The sequence below is a fragment of the Notothenia rossii genome, assembly GCF_949606895.1.
Source record: "Notothenia rossii genome assembly, chromosome: 3".
In the NCBI taxonomy this organism is placed as follows: Eukaryota; Metazoa; Chordata; class Actinopteri; order Perciformes; family Nototheniidae; genus Notothenia; species Notothenia rossii.
The window spans coordinates 65,323,762-65,342,917 of NC_136901.1; the positions used below are offsets into that span (position 1 = coordinate 65,323,762).

General features: G+C 40.4%; 1 protein-coding gene across 2 annotated transcripts in view; it reads left to right on the top strand.

Moving 5' to 3' along the window:
• The window catches only part of LOC307032669 (matrix-remodeling-associated protein 5), a 60,881-nt gene that overhangs the window by 9,745 nt on the left and 31,980 nt on the right, over positions 1-19,156 (top strand). The window contains exon 1 of one of the 2 annotated variants that reach the window (XM_079670809.1): positions 15,652-15,870. The exons of the other annotated variant lie outside the window; for it this stretch is intronic. The gene's annotated coding sequence lies outside the window, so the exon portion shown is untranslated. Of the gene's footprint in view, positions 1-15,651; positions 15,871-19,156 lie in introns of those variants that run through there. 2 annotated transcript variants of the gene reach the window in all.

Sequence of the window (19,156 nt, forward strand, 5' to 3'; positions counted from 1 at the left end):
GTTACTGGATTATGGCAGTTGATTTGTTGATTTTTTTAGAGACGTAAAGAGTAGCTAAAAGGTTGCAGAGTGACATCAGCATGTTAACAGTCAGTATGTGTAACACAGTTTGTTCTTGGCCAATGTATTGCCGTGTTGGTCACTTTGGCATGGTGGTTCAATTAAAAAAGCCTGAGACGTATCATGGAGACAAACATTTAATTTCGTACAGTCTTGCGATTAATGCTCTCAATTTCATAATTTGACTTGGAATGTTTGTCCGCAGAAGCAGATCAAGTTAACAAATACCAAAGATTTAGGAACAGAGCTGTTACACCAGAGCATCAGCTGAATAAAGACAGCAGTTGAGCTACAGTCAACAAGTGTAATCCCATGGCTACGATTTGGAGTTGTGCACTAAAGCCACTCCAAATAAACTGGAGAGTTCATTTCAAAGGGGATATGCTCTGAAATCTGCTTTTCAGCCTACATGACTGTTATATAGGGCTGAGACACAAAGAGAGGGAATGGGCAGACTATTGAAATATGGAGCTGGAGAGATTAGGAAGAAATAAATACTTTATTATAAAGAACATGAGAGTTTCTGAGATTAGAGACCAAAGGAGAGGGATTTAAAGGGAACGACTGGAAACTGAGCAAGTTTGTTATTTTCTACAATGTTGAATATGTGTGTATACGTGTGTTTGTGTGTGACAGGAATGCAAGTGAGATTTGGCTCATGGCACTGGCACCCGGCTCCATCATCACAGTCATGAGCTGACGGATGAACAAGTGTGTGTGTGTGTGTGTGTGTGTGCGTGCGTGCGTGCGTGCGTGTGTGTAATGGTAATAATGCTGAGTGATTTAAAAGTGTAGTTGTTTGGGACGCCTAAGGATTAGAAAAGAATGTATGAATTGCAGTAAAGCTGAAACACATCACTCAATGTGATATCATGATATTTGTTTTCATCTAAACACAGTGAGCACTCTGTCGTTATGAATGACTTCTCTCTCCTGTAAAGTTTGGCACTGGAAGATGAATTCCTCCTTCTTCATTTACAAAGCTATCTGTGCTATTTTACAACCAATGGCAAAAGTAGTCGATGATCATATCTTTTGGAATAAAAAACAACAAACTAATTGCAGACAGGGGGAGTGATGCCAAGGTCTGGTTACATGTTAACATCAACCCAGAAGACCAATCATCTTATGTCATTTTGTTCTATATGTAATTTTGTTGTTGGCATTGTATACAAATGGTGGACATTTTGAACAGAAAGCTGTGTTGCTTTTTTTTTTTGGACCTACATTAGATAAGTAGAATGTAATGTGGAGGCAGACTTGGACAAGTCTTTTTTGGTTACCATATCCTTTCTCTTTGGATGAGCATGGCTTTTTAACACAAACATGTACGAACTGAAATATTTAAATTTGAACTTAAAACATACTGTCGTAGCAGCTTTAAAATCAGCTGTGGTCTAGAGAGAATAATCGGGAAGGTAACAAACGTACAGCAACACAATATTCGTATTAAAAGCAATAAGGATCTTTTATACTTGCAAGTATGACGTCTCCTCCAAAAGAGCACGTACTGTTCAGAGTGAAACAGCCTGTCTTTATAGGAGGACATCAAAGCAGATTTACATTACAACATCATTCTGGGAGGCCAGCTGAGACCCCCTGGTACTGTATGCAAAACCTTCACTCAATACAGAGCAAAAGGGATAGAGATAACACCTTATCCTAACTTCCTTCCCCTCATCCTTCTTGTAGTGTCATAAAAACCCCTTGCAAAAACATCTGTTGATCACTCGCACACATTCAAAGGTCACTCCAGGGATTTGACCTAATCAATCAAACCGTTGACATGACATTTGCAGAATACAGCAGTTTACATTTCATTAGGTTTACACTGTATTAAGCTTTAGTACCATAATTTCCATCACATTTCCCCCTTGATTATTATTAATCATCAATCCGAAGTTGGTATTTAAAGTTAACATTGCTCAATCTTTTTGTCGGACTAAATGTGAATATTTGAAAAGTTCCTTTTCATCCTGTGTGTCTGTTACACTTTCTTATGTTACCTAAATCTCCATCCTCACACATGCTTAGTTTAGCACCTTAGAGTTAAACTCCCATACATTGTTAAAAATACAATACAAAGTATAAGAAGTACATCAAATACTACTTTATCAAATATCAAACATTTTGGAATAGTATAAACCCCCCTTAGGTAAAATGTTCATGTATCGAAGGAATAACACGACAAAAACCGTCTTCAAGCTTTCTAAAGCTGTTTAACATATTAATCATTTTATGCAAATGTTTAGGTATTAGTGTCGAACTTGCTTAACCGCTCAGATTTAGGTTGAGTTATCGCCCAATTATTTCATTTTCATTAGATCATCTACAGTAATACCATTTCATACTTTCACATAGCAAACACATACTCTTTCATTTGTACTTTTCTCTTTAAATCCCACATTGTAACTGGAAACTTTCTTTTCTCCAAATTAGTTTTCATAAAGTTAAAATGTGGAATACCTCATTCAGTTACATTATCAACATTATTTTGACTTTCTCCACTTACTCAATCCATCTTCACTTTCTATTTAACCCACCTGTATGTTGTTTCAAAACATTAAATTATAAATGGTGTGCTTATAATTTATAATATTAATGTTTTCTAAATTAATTATAGACCTCCTAATTGTTCAGTGCTGCTTCAACATCTTAATGATTGGCCTGTGCCAATGTACAGACTAAAATAAAACTCCAACATCTTCAGGTGAACTACATTTCAATAGCTCTGAATTTCTGATGGGCATCTGTGATTCCTAAACAAATTCTTAAAATCAAAGTGTAATAGCGAACAACAACTCATGTTTCTGGTAAAGATACACTAATGACGTGGATACAATAAAAACAACTCAAACCATGTCCTGTAAGGAATTTCATGAAGGAGTACTTGTGAATCAGAGTCAATTTCCCAGGGCTTCCGTTTCTGCCAATCACATAGCCTCTTACATCTCTGAGGCTTGTCCTTGCCTTTTGATATAACAGTGATGCCTCTTATGAACATTGGTTCATCCATTTCTGTTGGTCCCTCATGTGACTCCGACCTCACCAAGACATCAGTATCAGGCAGCCACTGAGGAGTAGACAGCAACTGCTCTCTCTGTTGTGCCAGACCCCATCTGCCTGAATGGGCTTCCTTCTTCAAGCTCCTTCTGGTCGAAGCTCCCTTAAATGCAGTGTGGATCCTCTGAAGCAGTGTGTCCTTCCAACGGTGACGCCTTCCTGCAGTGTCTCCAGTGGATTCCAAGTTGCCCTTTCAGACATCTTAGCAGCCGAGTTGGTCAACAGCAAATCCTGGAACAGCCCAGTCCCCCTTGGCTTTCTCCAATTCAGTCTCTTTCAGTCCTTCATCACCACCCCTTCTGAGCTTGGATCATATGCAGAAGTCCCTCCAATGGCACCATGCTGCCAAAACTGCTTCTACCTGTCAGTGCTTGGATCTTAACAAGCATAAAAACGAATGCAGAAATCCAACATACTGCCATAAAATGTCTCACAGTAACACCTTAGCCACTGCTTCTGCATCTGTGTTACCTGTTATAATTCAATCAATATTTAAAAACATGTCAACAATCATCGAACAGTATCTTATCCCCACACGCGGAGCACGTTCATTTAAAATCCATCATCCAATGGTCAGCTTGAACCTAAATGAAACATTTAAATTGTGAATTGTCAGTTATATGAGCTTATATGAGCAGCCATGTTGACATTATTGGCTACTCCCCCCTTGTACACATCAACATATGTGTAAAAACAAAACAACAACACCCTGTGCAGGAAAAAAAAAACATTATTATTTCCACAATAAACACTTCACTGAGAAGGCGTGTTTCTCTCCTTCAACCAGTCCTAAAAGAAAACAGAATCTTGAGATTTAGTTTGAGCCCCACACTTTTGAATTTCCACCCTCCTGTGGAAGTAAATGGCACATGTGCAGTTTTCCAGCTCGTGGACTTTAGGAATCCTCTCGTTTCCCACAAAGCCCCAAAATCATGTGTTAGTCCAAAACATGCTTGGTTAGTTATTGTTTTAGAATCATGCAGTTACACTGATCACATGTAGACATACATTCACACTCATACTTTCTGGTTGTCAAGTCAGGTTCGGTCATTGACAGTGCTTTTGTCAAGTAGCACTGTCAGTCGGGGTCAAAGGTCATTTGGTCTCAGTCTTTTGGTCATTTGTCATGCTCTGCAGAGACTTTGAATATCTCAGCATAGGCAGGTGTCCTTTGTCTACAAAAGCCTGACATATGCTGAGTGCCATCATTTATTTCTTCAGAATTACAACGATCATTTTCAAGATGGATCAAACTTTTCATTGGGACAGCTGCTTCCCATATTTCCTTATAGTACTACTACTGCAGTTTATTAACACCTAATCTATATTAAAATATCTAATAGATCTATTTCAGAAACTTGTTCACATAACTATTATCTCGAGTCAAAACATTATTAGGATCCGTGTAACTCTGCAATGTATTTCATAATTCATTACATTTATTCATTTTCAATTTTGGTCTACTTAAAGAAACATTTCAACCTTTTAACCGCGTGAGTAATGTGTGGAACTATGGGAACATGTCACAATTACTCCTTTCATGCTTTCTGGGTCAGGAGGGGACGTATCCATTACATTACATTGAGTTTAGCTGACGCTTTTATCCAAAGCGACTCACAATAAGTGCGTTCGACCAGAAAAATACAAACTTGAAGAAAACAGAATCATATAAGTACATCAGGTTTCATAGAGCTAAAACAATAGAGGTGCCGATGTTAATTGTTAGGTCAAGAGTGAGACACTCTTTTCCCGGAAGGAAAAGCAGTTCAGTCTTGTCAAGGTTGAGCTTGAGGTGGTGAGCAGACATCCACTGAGAGATGTCAGCTAGACAAGCAGAGATGCGTGCGACAACCTTGGTTTCAGAACGGGGAGAAGACAGAAATGATTGGGTGTCGTCAGCGTAGCAGTTGTATGAAAAACCGATCCGAGCTAATGACCGACCCGAGCGAGTTTATGTACAGAGAGAAGAGGAGGGGACCGAGGACATAGCCCTGAGGGACCCCTGTAGTTAATTGACAAGGGTCGGACTCGGACCCTCTCCAAGTTACCCTGTAGGTGCGGTCTTCAAGGTATGAGGTGATGAGGGAAAGTGCAGAGCCTGAAACTCCAAGTTCTTGGAGAGTGCGAAGGAGGATCTGATGGTTCACCGTGTCGAATGCAGCAGACAGGTCCAGAAGGATGATGACAGAGGAGAGGGAGGCTGCTTTAGCAGTGTGCAGTTCCTCAGTGACAGCAAGGAGAGCAGTTTCTGTGGAGTGACCTGCCTTGAAACCAGATTGGTGCGGATCAGGAACGGGAGGAGAGAGACAGGCCTGTAGTTTATAACATTGGACGGGTTGAGAGTGGGTTTCTTTAGGAGAGGGTTTACTCTTGCCTCCTTGAGAGTGTTTGGAAAGTGACCAGAAGTTAGAGAAGTGTTGATGAAATGGGTGAGAAACATCAGAATATATAGAATATCAGGAGCGATAGTCTGAAGGAGGTTTGAGGGATAGGGTCCAGAGCAGTGGTTCCCTACCTTTTTTCCCAAGAACCCCCCCAAATGACTCCTGTTGGAAGTTGCGCCTGATAGGTTAGGAGGTCGTCATGGTGTTGGATTTCCACCGTTTCCGCTCTGCTGCCCGAAGGATGGTTCTATTAGCACGCAGTGCATCATTTAGCCAGGGAGCAGGAGGGGACTGACGAGCCTGCCGAGATGTGAGAGGACAGAGAGAGTCCAGAGAGGATGAGAGAGTAGAGAGGAGAGTTTCTGAAGCAGAGTTTGGAGGAAGGAGTTGGAACGAATCAGAGGAAGGGAGGGCTGAGAGCACAGATGAGGCAAAGGTAGAGGGGGAGAGGGAACGGAGGTTGCGGCGGACAGGTGCAGAGTTAGAAGAGATTAGGTTGTTATGTTTGGAAAGTGGTAGAGAGAATGATATGTTTTGGCTTGAGGGAAGATCCAGGCGCTGAGGGTGGATCGAATTCAACAAGTGGACACGTGCTGAGACTGAGTAGATGGAGATAGGAGTGAACGTTGAAGTGAGTGCGAGATTGAGAGCAGCTGGTGGAATGGCTTCTTTGAGTCCTGGAGAGGAGGATATGGAAAGTGCATCTGAAGGAGGATGGAATGAAGTAAGGAAAAAGACTTCAAGAAAGAAGATAGACATGTCAAGTGACAGTCTTAGTGAATCTGATTCACAGAATGAATTGAAGAGAGTAAGGAAAAGGATTGAGAATGAAGAGTGGAAAGTGATTGTGGAGTTTGGTGAGCAATCCGCAGCTAAGCTACATCCAGTGGCCCTGACTAAAGCAATTCACAAAGAAATTGGATCGATAAAACAAGCAAGATTTCTGAGCAAAGGACGGATGTTGGTTGAGTTGATTAATGCAAGACAACAGGAAAAGTTACTGAAAATGAAGACCCTGAATGAAGTCCGAATTAAATGCCATGTTCCTGGAGCAAATCGGAAAATACTTGGAGTTTTCAGTGGAGTTCCCATAGAAATCGGCATAGAAGAACTCAAGAAGGAAATGAAAGGGGGGAAAGTGACTGTAGTAAAGCGTCTTCCTACTAGGTATCAAGGTAAGATAGTGGATAGTTTGTCTGTTCTTCTTCAGTTTGAAGAAACAATACAACAGAAGATAATGATCGGTTGCATGAGCTTTCCAGTAAGAGAATTCATCTCTAAACCTCTGCGGTGCTTTAAGTGCCAAAGGTTTGGGCATGTGGCAGACAAGTGCAAAGCAACTAAGCCCAGGTGTCCAACATGTGCGGGGGAACATGAATATGGTAGTTGTACTGCAGGTGCCAAGGTGAAATGTTGTAACTGTGGTGGGGAACATAGTGCTGCGTATCAGGGCTGTGAAGTGCAGAAAAAGGCCAAGAAGGTGCAGAGATACAAAGTGCAAAATAAAGTCTCATATGCTGAAGCAACAGAAAAGGTTTCACTAAACATAGCTAGGAAATCCCAAGTAGCATCAAGTATGTTCTCTTCAAAAGATTTTCCCAAACTCCCACAGGCAAAGGAAAGCTCCACAAAGTGTTCACATAAGTGTGTGATAGGAGAGGATGCATTGATGGTTAATAAGTACAAGTTTGTGGCCTTTATTGGAAAAGTGGTGAATGTTGCTTTACAACAGACAAAAAAGAGGTCAAGACTGAAAACAATAGTGGAAGCAGCAGGTGAATTTTTGGGGATAAAGGATATAACCGTTGAAATGATACATGAAATGCTACCCACCAATAATGATGATTCACAGATTGGTGAGTAGATGAATGGTTTTTCTCATTCTGCAATGGAATGCTAGAAGCCTTATTGCAAATGGACAAGAATTCAAGACCTATATATATCAGTTAAAAGAAAAACCAGACGTTATTTGTATTCAAGAAACATGGCTGAAGACTCATTTGGACTTCATAATTGGGGGATATTCTGCTATAAGACAAGATAGAAATGATGGCCAGGGAGGGGGATGTGCAATCTTTATCAGAGAAGTAATGTCTTATAATAGGCTAACATTTAAGAACAGTCATGATTTAGAAATAGTGGGTGTAGAAGTTTGGATTAATAGAAGGAAAATTAGTGTCCTGAATTTTTATAATCCATGTAATAAACTCAAAATAGAGGAATTAGACAGTCTTTGCCAAGGAAATGAAATAATATGGTGTGGTGATTTTAATGCACATAATACAATGTGGGGAGGGAGATCAACAGATTACAACGGACAGGTGGTGGAGGATTTAATGGAGACAAAGGAATTAGTTTGTTTAAATAATGGGCAAGGTACAAGGATCAATTTTAGAGATGGAACAGAGTCTGCGATCGACCTAACTCTTGTAACAAGTGAATTAGCTTCTGGTAGCAGTTGGGAAGTATTGGCAAATAACAGTATTGGGAGTGATCATCTTCCGATTATAATCAAGTTTGATATAAATCATGTGGTTGAGCTAGACGGTATCATGAGATGGACCTTTTCTAAAGCAAATTGGGAGATGTTTGCTAAATTGTGCGATAATGAATTGGATCAGATTGATATGGCAGAAAGTATTGATGAAATAAATGAGCAATTTACTTCAAATATAATTAAAAGCGCTAATCAAACTATTGGGAATAAAACTGGGAAACTTGGTAAATGTGTTAAGATGGTACCGTGGTGGAACAAAGACTGTAATGATGCAATCCGAAACAAAATCAGGCTGTTTGGAAAGCTAAGAAAGACACATTCATTACATAATTTATTAGAATATAAAAAGGCACAGGCTCAGGTAAGGAACATTGTTAAAAGAGCAAAAAGGGAGTGTTGGAGAGGATTCTGGAACAGCTGACTGGCAGTTCCACAGGCCCCCTGAAATGAGATGTTGGATCTCAGTGGAGCATGTGGGATAGACAAGAGCAGGCCGGTTATAACGATTAGGAGATGCACAGGGCCAGTGATAATTGCGAGAAGACACATGAACAGGAATGGAGAATATACAGATGTTTTGGAGTGGATAAAAACACCAGCGATACTTAGCTCATCTAAAGTTTTACCTCCTCTTTGCTTCCCTCGTGTCTCTATTGTCTTTATCAGTCTTACTCCAACAGGACTCTATTGTCTTCGTCAGTCTGACGCTCCAGGAAAGTGCAACTTAAAATGGACCCCTGATTGCTGAGTTGTCACAGCTGTGGGGCCACGCCCCTTTAATTAGTAACTCTGCAGCTGATGGGCCTCAATAGGAAATTGAAACTCGCTCACTCCCGAGTTGTTAATGAAACTTTTTAGTGGCACAATAGTTTGCAATTACATTAAACCCTAAGTTATAAAGATATTAGGTTAACCCTTAATACAGTTACCCCTACTCAATAAAGCTCTTAGTATTCTACAAATGTTATCAAAGTTAACTCTAGAAGCCAGTTAGTTCAGTTTTAAGGTTTCTGTCAAAAATAATTGTCCCAAATTTCTGCCTGGAAATACTGTACCGGTTTTGAGTTTAAAATCACAATTTCAATATCATGCCATTATTAAGTATTATGCATAACAATGATTAAAGATTCTTGCAGGAAATTCTCCATGTGTTCTGTGGAAAGGTAAGGACTGGCTTGTTAGAAGGGATAACACCATTGAATTTAGTGATAAAAGTCTTAATAGGAAGAGTTTATGTAAGGTGTTGCTCTATAAACAACCAAATTATAGCTTGTTCTGCTGTCTGACCTTTTTCGACTAAAAGCATAAGGATCTCAATTGGGAAGATCGCTCTTCTATCGAGCCCCCTGTCCTCCCCCTCTGAAAGTCTCCATTGGACTCCTTTGTTTACTTCCGTTATATATACAGGACTGTCTCAGAAAATTAAAATATTGTGATAAAGTTCTTTATTTTCTGTAATGCAATTAAAAAAACAAAAATGTCATACATTCTGGATTCATTACAAATCAACTGAAATATTGCAAGCCTTTTATTATTTTAATATTGCTGATTATGGCATACAGCTTAAGAAAACTCAAATATCCTATCTCTAAATATTAGAATATCATGAAAAAGTATACTAGTAGGGTGTTCAACGAATCACTTGAATCGTCTAACTCGAAACACCTGCAAGGGTTTCCTGAGCCTTGAAAAACACTCAGCTTGGTTCAGTAAACTAAATCACAAGTATGGGGAAGACTGCTGATCTGACTGCTGTCCAGAGGACCGTCATTGACACCCTCCATCAGGAGGGTAAGACACAAAAAGAAATTTCTCAAAGAGCAAGCTGTTCACAGAGTGCAGTTTCAAAGCACATCCACAAAAAGTCTGTTGGAAGGGGGAAATGTGGCAGGAAACGCTGCACAACCAAGAGAGATGACCGCAGCCTTAACAGCATTGTGAAGAAGAGTCGCTTCCAGAATTTGGGGGAGCTTCAAAGACAGTGGACTGAAGCTGGAGTCCAGGTATCAAAAGTCACTGTTCACAGACGTGTCCGGGAAATGGGCTACAATAGCCGTATTCCCATGGTCAAGCCACTTCTGAACTCAAGACAACGGAAGAGGCGTCTGACTTGGGCTAAGGAAAAGAAGCACTGGACAGTTGCACAGTGGTCCAAAGTCCTCTTTTCAGACAAAAGCAAGTTTTGTATTTCATTTGGAAGTCAAGGCGCCAGAGTCTGGAGAAAGGCTGGAGAGGAGCAAAATCCAAGTTGCTTGAAATCCAGTGTGAAGTTCCCACAGTCAGCGATGGTTTGGGGAGCCATGTCAGCTGCTGGTGTTGGTCCACTGTGTTTCATCAAGCCCAGAGTAAATGCAGCTGTGTACCAAGAGATTTTAGAGCACTACATGCTTCCGTCTGCTGAAAAGCTCTATGGAGATGAGGAATTCATTTTCCAGCATGATCTGGCACCTGCCCACAGTGCCAAAACCACCAGTAACTGGTGTACTGACCATGGCATTACTGTCCTCGATTGGCCTGCAAATTCCCCTGACCTGAACCCCATTGAGAATATGTGGGGTATTGTGAAGAAGAAGCTGAAAGACACCAGACCCAACAATGCTAATGAGCTAAAGGTCGCTATTGAAGCATCCTGGGCATCCATAACACCTCAGCAATGCCACAGGCTGATTGCCTCCATGCCACGCCGCATTGATGCAGTAATCCGTGCAAAAGGATTCCCAACCAAGTACTGAGTGCATTAATGGACATTTTCAAATGTTTGATTGTGTTTTGCTGTTATAAATCTTTTTTTTTTACTTGGTCTGAGGAACTATTCTAATTTTTTGAGATAGGATTTTTGAGTTTTCTTAAGCTGTATGCCATAATCAGCAATATTAAAATAATAAAAGGCTTGCAATATTTCAGTTGATTTGTAATGAATCCAGAATGTATGACATTTTTGTTTTTTTAATTGCATTACAGAAAATAAAGAACTTTATCACAATATTCTAATTTTCTGAGACAGTCCTGTATGTATATGTATATATTAAAAGTGACATCAGTATTTAACACTCACAATTGTATTGGCTCGTGCTCCAACACATTGTACGTGATATGCTAAGGGTAGGGACATCTCAAGTGGTTGACCAATCACAACAGAGCCAACTTGGCGACTTTCCAAACCCTCCAGCTACTTATTTGTGTCAAAAGCGACAAACGACAAATCTAACAACTTGTAATGGTGTTATTAGGGACTTTTATGGTGTTTGGAGACTCACGTATTGTTCTGCAGTTAACGAGCCGCGGGTGCTGCCGTGAGCCCCTCTGCCCTCGCATAGTACTCACAGGCGCTCAGACTCACAGTTGCCTCCCGCAGCAGCTCAGCTGCAGTCAGAGCAGAGAGGAGACAGCCACACCCTCCTGCGTCGAGACTGCAAATTAATTGCGCACGCGCCAACCGCCACGCCGTCATGGTTTTGAGCGGGATTTAAATGTAAAATGTAAATGTTTCTTCACTGTTACTGTCACACTAATAAATAACTGTCTTTGCTTTGCTTTGACTTAGAAACAGCCTCAGTCACTTAATTAGTGATGGGAGTTATGGCTCTTTGAAGGGAGCCGGATCTTATGGCTCCGTTCCTGCGAGAGCCAAAGAGCCGTTTTTTTTAAGGGGCCGGGGTTAATAGGTTTGTCTGCGAAAAATACCTTTTATAAATCAATCAAATGTAGCCCTGTTTTGACTAATGATTTATATGTGTACACATATAGCCTATCACTTAAATTATTCAATACATCCTCTGTACTGAAGTATTCAAAAGTAAAAATTACATTTTTAATATAGGCTACATGATTTGCTGTGGCCAATTGTTTTCATTGCATTTACAGACCCTTGTAACTCTGATTGTAGAACCACGCAAAAACAAAGCAGATAGCAACACCTATACAATCTGACAACAAATCTTTGCTGAGCCTAAAAATAATCATAAATACAGTGCTTGAATTGGGCCGGTACTCACCGGTACGCAGTACCGGCACTTCTGATTTTTACCCATGTGGTACCGGCACTTCTTACTGAGTACCGGCAAGGTGCCGGTACTCAGTAAAATGCCGGTACTCAGCCGCCGGCAATATACGTATATATTGTAAACGCAACGCAGCGCAAATGTGGGTCTGACTCTGCCTCACAGAGGGTGACTGGCTGTCTACATGACGTGGCCGGCCGACATTGCCACTTTCATACAGATCATACTAATGCCCTCGATTGGTCTCTGTGTGTCATTCAAGCTCGGGAGGGTGTGTGTTGGTGTATGTGTGGCGCGAGCGAGCGAGAAAGCGCGCGCACCGGTTACGTGTATTGTTGTTAGCATCTGGTGCTAGATAGCTGCGCTAACGGATATAAGGAGCTTTTTCAACAACAAGGTGGAGGGAGAGTCCTTTGCTGTCAGACTGAGAGGCTGATAACTACAGCTCTGGTGAGGTAAATTACTCTCTGAGTCTTTAGATAGTTAACTTAGTTTAAGTTATCTCAGTGGGTCTCAAACGGTTCGGTCACTATTTATGTAAACACATATTTCCATTTGAGGGGGTAGTGATTAGTAAAATATGCATGAATAATACAAACAAAATGTTAACTAGGTGAAAAAAGGTAAGATAAACTTGTTGAGAGCTAAAACTAGTCTTTGCTGTTGCCTCAAAGAGGAGCAGGAGGGAGAGGAGGGAGACAGGAGAGGCCGATTCAGGAGCCCAGACACACTCACAACTATAAATGAACCAAAAACAAATAAATAAACAAGTTTCAATGTTTTTTCATATTGGATATTGTATGTTATTGGTTATGGCCATGTACTTATGATTTTATGATTATTTAAATGTATACATTTTTGTTTCATATGGGTGTAGTCTCTTTATTTCCCCCTCAAAATGCACCAGATTGATGCATTTAAGTCCAACATTTAAAAAAAAAATCTTACCGGGGGAGCATGCCCCCGGACCCCCCTATAGGATTTGAGGCCCCGCCCCACTGTTCCCAAATAGATTTGCAAATTGTTTTAAATAGTAACCCATCTCCATATGTTTCTTTTTGGGTAGTAGATTTAAACTAGAGGGCTATCACTTTGTGCAGCAACGCTATTGACAAATAAATCCAGCAAAATGGCACAAAAAACTGGTAGTGGCCTCAGGGACGAGGAGTCATTTAACCAGCCAGTAGGAGTCAAGCTTTACTTTCTTTTATATCCATAAAGAAAAAGTAAATCTTTTTACAGTTGTTTCATATGGATGTTGAGAGGTATCCATATATCTCTTCATTTTGCTCTCAAAGTGCACCAGGTTGATGCATAATATTTAAAAAAAAAAAAAAATCTGGGGAGCATGCCCCCGGACCCCCCTAGACTAGAGGGTGTCAGGTCCACTCCCCACTTATAAAAATAGCACTTTACCACTGCACCCCCTCTAATCTCAGATGCACCCTGAGTCATTTTGTTTAAGTACAGTGAGCCTTTCTAAAATATACAGTAAAGAGACAAACCCACCAGCATTATAGGATATACTATGACTTTGTGCCAAATACTTGTTGCTGATTTAGAGTACTGGTACCTTTTTTATTCCAATTCAAGCACTGCATAAATAACATAATGAAAATAAATATATTGCAATGCTCAAAACAGCAGCACCCAACACAGTCTCTAATCCTTGGATATTAGGCTACATGTCACTGCATGCATGCACGGATCACCCGTAGCACGGAGATCATCATAACAACAACAAAACGCGAACGAGCCGGCTCGCTCGTTCACGACCGACACATCACTACACATCACCTCGTCCACTTTGTGTGTGCCTCTCTGTGACAAGCTAAACATCCACGTAGGTCATCATGTCAGAGTCTAAACTGTATTCACAAAAGTATAGAAAGGAGTGGGAATCAAACCCTGAGTTGGATGGTTGAAGCCATTTATTGGAGATGACAAACAGGCATAGGCTACTGCCTTTATTGTAAGGGAGATTTCTATTAAAAACTATTTCTACTTTCTACTTTTTCTAATAGAGATATTTTTGATCTATTGTCGTCTGGATTTACTCTGGTGGTTTAAAGTTTTGATCCTTGAACGGGGTCGAACGTTTTCATTACTCCTCTCTCCCATGCTCTCCAGCCGCCATGGCATGATATGCAAATTAGGCGATGACGTCATTTAGGGACTTCTGGTGACTTTTCGGACAGCCAATAGCTACTTTCCTTACCATGGAGTTGGCAACACTGCAGGCAGTATGAGAAAAATAAAGAGCTTTTTGAACATTAAAGCATGGATACATGTCACAGTAGAGACATATGAACCTTAAAATTTGCATTATATGTCCTCTTTATGTCTAGTTAAAGGAGGAAAATATAATTTTCCTCAACCATGAGGGTTAGGGTTGGGTTTAGGGTTAGACATATTGGTGTGGTTGTGAGATCAAAAAGAAGAGAAAAAAACCAACAACTCTTTATCTCAACAGTAAACCAACAGGCTTTTGTTAAATGTTTTACAAGCATTGGCTTGAATAACGCACATGAATGATTTTCGCGCTTTCTTCTCCAACTGCAGTAAACTTAATAAAATGGGGGCATAAACAAAAGAGCTCTGTTACAAAATAACCTATTGATATTGATTTGTTTAGAGTTTGACTCAGGCAGCAAATGAGCAAGTCAATGACTTAAGTGTATCCAAATGTCGGCAAAAAGTCAACACAGTTAACGTGCACATTGTATTTACCAGATCAATGGCATCTATCATGTTATGAAAAGCTAGACTTTACATTTCAACATGAAAAACAATTTCTTCAATCCTGCAAAGTGATATGTAAACCTAGACAAGGTATGGTGCCACAAGGTTTCAATCGTTTCAATACTACAGGTATTAAGTTTAGTATCAGGGTTTAAAGGACAATTGCACGGTTAATACCTTCCCATCCTGTTTGATTCACTGTAATGTTATCCAGGCAGCTCACATGAATGATACTGACTGCCTGCCAACTTTTTCAAAGTACGTGTCAATGTGTGTAGCTGCCAGCACAGCTCCGTATCTATAAGAGATTTATAATAATTGGCTAATCTTTATTCAAAAGCTGTAATGTACCTCAAGAGGGAGAGTAGAGAGGAAGAGGGAGGCGGAGGGTTGGAAAGCGTGTGAAGAGAAAAACAGGCAGAGAGGTAAAAGAGAATCAAAACAGAGATAGGGAGAGGGGGAAAAAGACGCACAAAGGAGTGAAATCTATAAAAAAAAAAAGGAAAGCTAAGTGATAATGTTTCCAGCAGGATTGTCCGTGTGAAATGGAAATGAGGAGTCTCAGAGAGGGAAGGCGGGAGAGAATATGAATGGAGGAGGTGAAGGAAGGAGCGTAGGTGTAGGAGGGGATGGAGAAGCAGCATTCCTGACCGCACAGTTACAGAACAGGACTAGAAAGAGGGAAAGAAGTTAATCCGAAATCCAGATGCCTTCAGGACCAACAGAGGGTCAAACATATCCACACACACACACACACACACACACACACACACACACACACACACACACACACACACACACACACACACACACACACACACACACACACACACACACACACACACACACACACACACACACACACACACACACACACACACACACACACACACACACACACGCACAGAAAGCGCTCCATCCCCTCTCCTGCTCTCCTGTTCACAGACTTCGGAAACTCGTCAGCAAACACCAAACGGACAAAAACATTGACTGGATACTTTTTTTTACATCCGTTTTTCTTGTAAAACTCTGATTTTCAGCCTGCAGTGAAAACAAAAGGACTTTTTTGGGGTCTTTTTGCACTTGAACTGTTTATTCTTTCCCTTTCTGGAGTTATTTCCAGGTGAGTCTCTTGTGGTTTTCATAATGAGAAGTTGCTAAATGTTCCCAGATGTAACAGTCACTTTAACAGCGCCGGTTGTTTGTGTGGAGGTTTGTTACTTTCTGTTCAGCTTTCTGGTTTTCATTAAAGTTTTTAATTGAAAATCCATCTTACATGCCTAAGCAACAGCCCTAACGTTTGCATGGTTAGGTTTCAGAAGCTGATGTATAGCTGATGACTTAGTGTCCTCATTTAGGAGTGACAGTTAAATAACTTGCGGTTGTAAAATGAGCATCAAAAGGATGTCAAATTGACAGTTTTAGAGCCGTATTGGTCTTTCCATCATCGAGGAATGCTGTCTCACTTTGAAATGAGGATGATGAACTGATTTCTTTCTGACTATGTCATGTATTGACAGATGTGTGGTGTCGTGCTAACTCATCTGTTTATTGACTTGTGCTAATTGGGATAAGAAGAAAACTAACGTGTGTTTATTTTACTCCAATGAGCAAACTTATTCCCCGTAAAATAGAGAAAACTGTTAAAAAAAACGCTTGTACTTTTTTGACTTATATGTAACCCTTTCCCCCCCCCATCCACCACAAAAAGGCATCCAGTACGATTATGTTCAAAGAGCATCTGAAAGTTGCAAATATTTATACTTGACATACCGTGCGCAAGACTCATACATCTCTTTCAATCACAGAGTGTGTTTACTATAATCAGGTCCATGGGTGAAGTGCATTTCAGTCATAATGGTACCGCATAGCACTTCAGGCAAGCAGACGCTCTGTATAAATACTCTTTCGTATTTTTGAGCTCCACACAGCTTTGATTTAAAGGGTGCCAGATTCCAGTAATAATAAGCAACAGACACCAGATAGTGCAAAGTATTTTAAAGATTTTCAAAAAAGCCACCGGAGCGTCTTTCCGTGTCACTGCGGCAAGCAATGCTACAACTTTGAGAGATTTACAGCCAATACTTGGAAAGGAATTTTCAAAGGACTCTGCAAATTAAATGTAAGCAAATAATTAACACCCCGTCAGAGAACTTTGTGTCTCGCCTCATACATCAGTGAAAGTGAAAACGTTTGATCACATCCATAGATAAAATTGCTTTAAAACCAATGTGGGCTATTCACCCTCAGCAGAGGGCATCTTATGCTCATTTTCGGGTTTCATTATTGTATTGTGTGCCCCTACTGTGACATGTTTCCTTGCTTTAATGTTCAAAAAGCTCTTTATTTTTCTCATACTGCCTGTGCTGAAGCACCTCTTTTCACCCTCTGTCTGATACCAGAGCCCAGTTTGCTCTGATTGGTTAGCTGGCTGGCTCTGCTGTGACTGGTCAACTGCTTGGAGATGTCCCGCCCCTTATCATCACATACAATGTGTTGGAGCGCTAGCCAATTGAAGTAAGAGTGTTACATAGTGACGTCACTCTGTTACGGAAGTAAACAAAGGAGTCAAATCAAGGTCTTTTATGCGGGGTTGGGGGTTGTGTGGGAAAGAAAATCCCTCAGGTTTGGACTTGTTTGCCTTGGCAGATCATTTACACGCACAAAACCAGTATAACACACTACAGGAAAACGAAACCCTAAAAAGTGAAAGGATTTTTCTCTTTAAGAAAAAAAGCGGGAAGCCAAAAAAATATATATATTAATGTTCAAAAGTTTTTTTGTCATTTGTATAATGGTGTTTCTAGTTGTTATATGATCTTAATCTTCTAGAGATGGATATTAATAGCACAACTCAAATGAAAGAGATTTTTCTGAACGTCTGTATATGGGTAGCACATGATGTTAAAGACTTGCATGAAAACATGTGGAAATCGTATTGTAGTCTTCAATTGACATGTGTTATCTTGAATAAAGCAGCTGTGACTTGGCTGCCAGACATTTTAATGCTTTTGACAGGAAGATGAATTGGCCTGACTCAGACATTCTTGAATGAAAACATCAAGTATTAAAGACATTTGTTGGGCTTTTGATCTGTTTTTATGGATTAAGTTTAGACAACAAAACTGTGTTTGGTTGTTAGTATTGAATTGTCATGCTGCATGCTAGCTAAAGCCACACATGATGCCTCAAAAGCAAAAACACATGGCTATTTTCTTCTCACTGTAATAATTGTTCCTATTACAACTGCGTTTAAGGCTTGTCACTCATCGCGCTAGCATTAGAAACAACCAACTTTATGGTGTGGTCCCTTTCTAGTTAGATAGAAAGCTTAAACGAATTGGAATGAAATTGATTAACTCAGTCATTTAAAAATAATTATCCTGCATGTTGCAACTTCTTGAAGTGTTCAAGACTATTTTGAGTAAAGGATGTGTGTTTAGAGCACAGTTTCTTGACTTGCATAAAGCATTTAAAACGTAAAATCATCCAATACTTTTTTCCACACGACACTGTAGCCTATAGGGTGAGGCCTTTTACTTTATATCTGCTTGTTGACAATGTGTGTTTTTTTAAAAAATAATTAGGGCTGTCAGTCGATTAAAATATTTAATCTTGATTAATCGCATGATGTCCATAGTTAATCGTGATTAATCGCAAATTAATCGCACATTTTTTGTCTGTTCTAAATGTACCTTAGCGGGATATTTTTCAAGTTTTTAATACTCTTATCAACATATGAGTGGACAAATATGCTTTATACAAATGTTTGTTTATTATCATTTGAACAATGACAAATATTCTCATGAATTTAAACACAACAGCCTCTGAACTATACAAATATTCGCTCTCAATTCAACCTGGAACCTCTCTCTTACAATACAATAATGTGTGTGTGTGTGTGTGTGTGTGTGTGTGTGTGTGTGTGTGTGTGTGTGTGTGTGTGTGTGTGTGTGTGTGTGTGTGTGTGTGTGTGTGTGTGTGTGTGTGTGTGTGTGTGTGTGTGTGTGTGTGTGTGTGTGTGTGTGTGTGTGTGTGTGTGTGTGTGTGTGTGTGTGTGTGTGTGTGTGTGTGTGTGTGTGTGTGTGTGTGTGTGGATATGTTTGACTCAAGGCATATGCTCGAACGGGAGCTGCCTGGACGCTGCAATCATGTTGCGCGCACTATCCGTGCTGACTTTTCGTACAATGTCCCAATGTCTGGCTACCTGCATAAAGTCAAGTGCTCGGCGCAGTTGTCGGCGAAATGTCGCTCGTCTGTTTTCATTGAAACAGCTCCTTATATCCGTTAGCGCAGCTAGCTAGCACCAGATGCTAACAACAACAATACACGTAAGGTGTGCGCGTTCTCTCTCGCTCTCTCGCGCCACACATACACACACCCTCCCGGTCCTCCCGATGGCCGGTGAG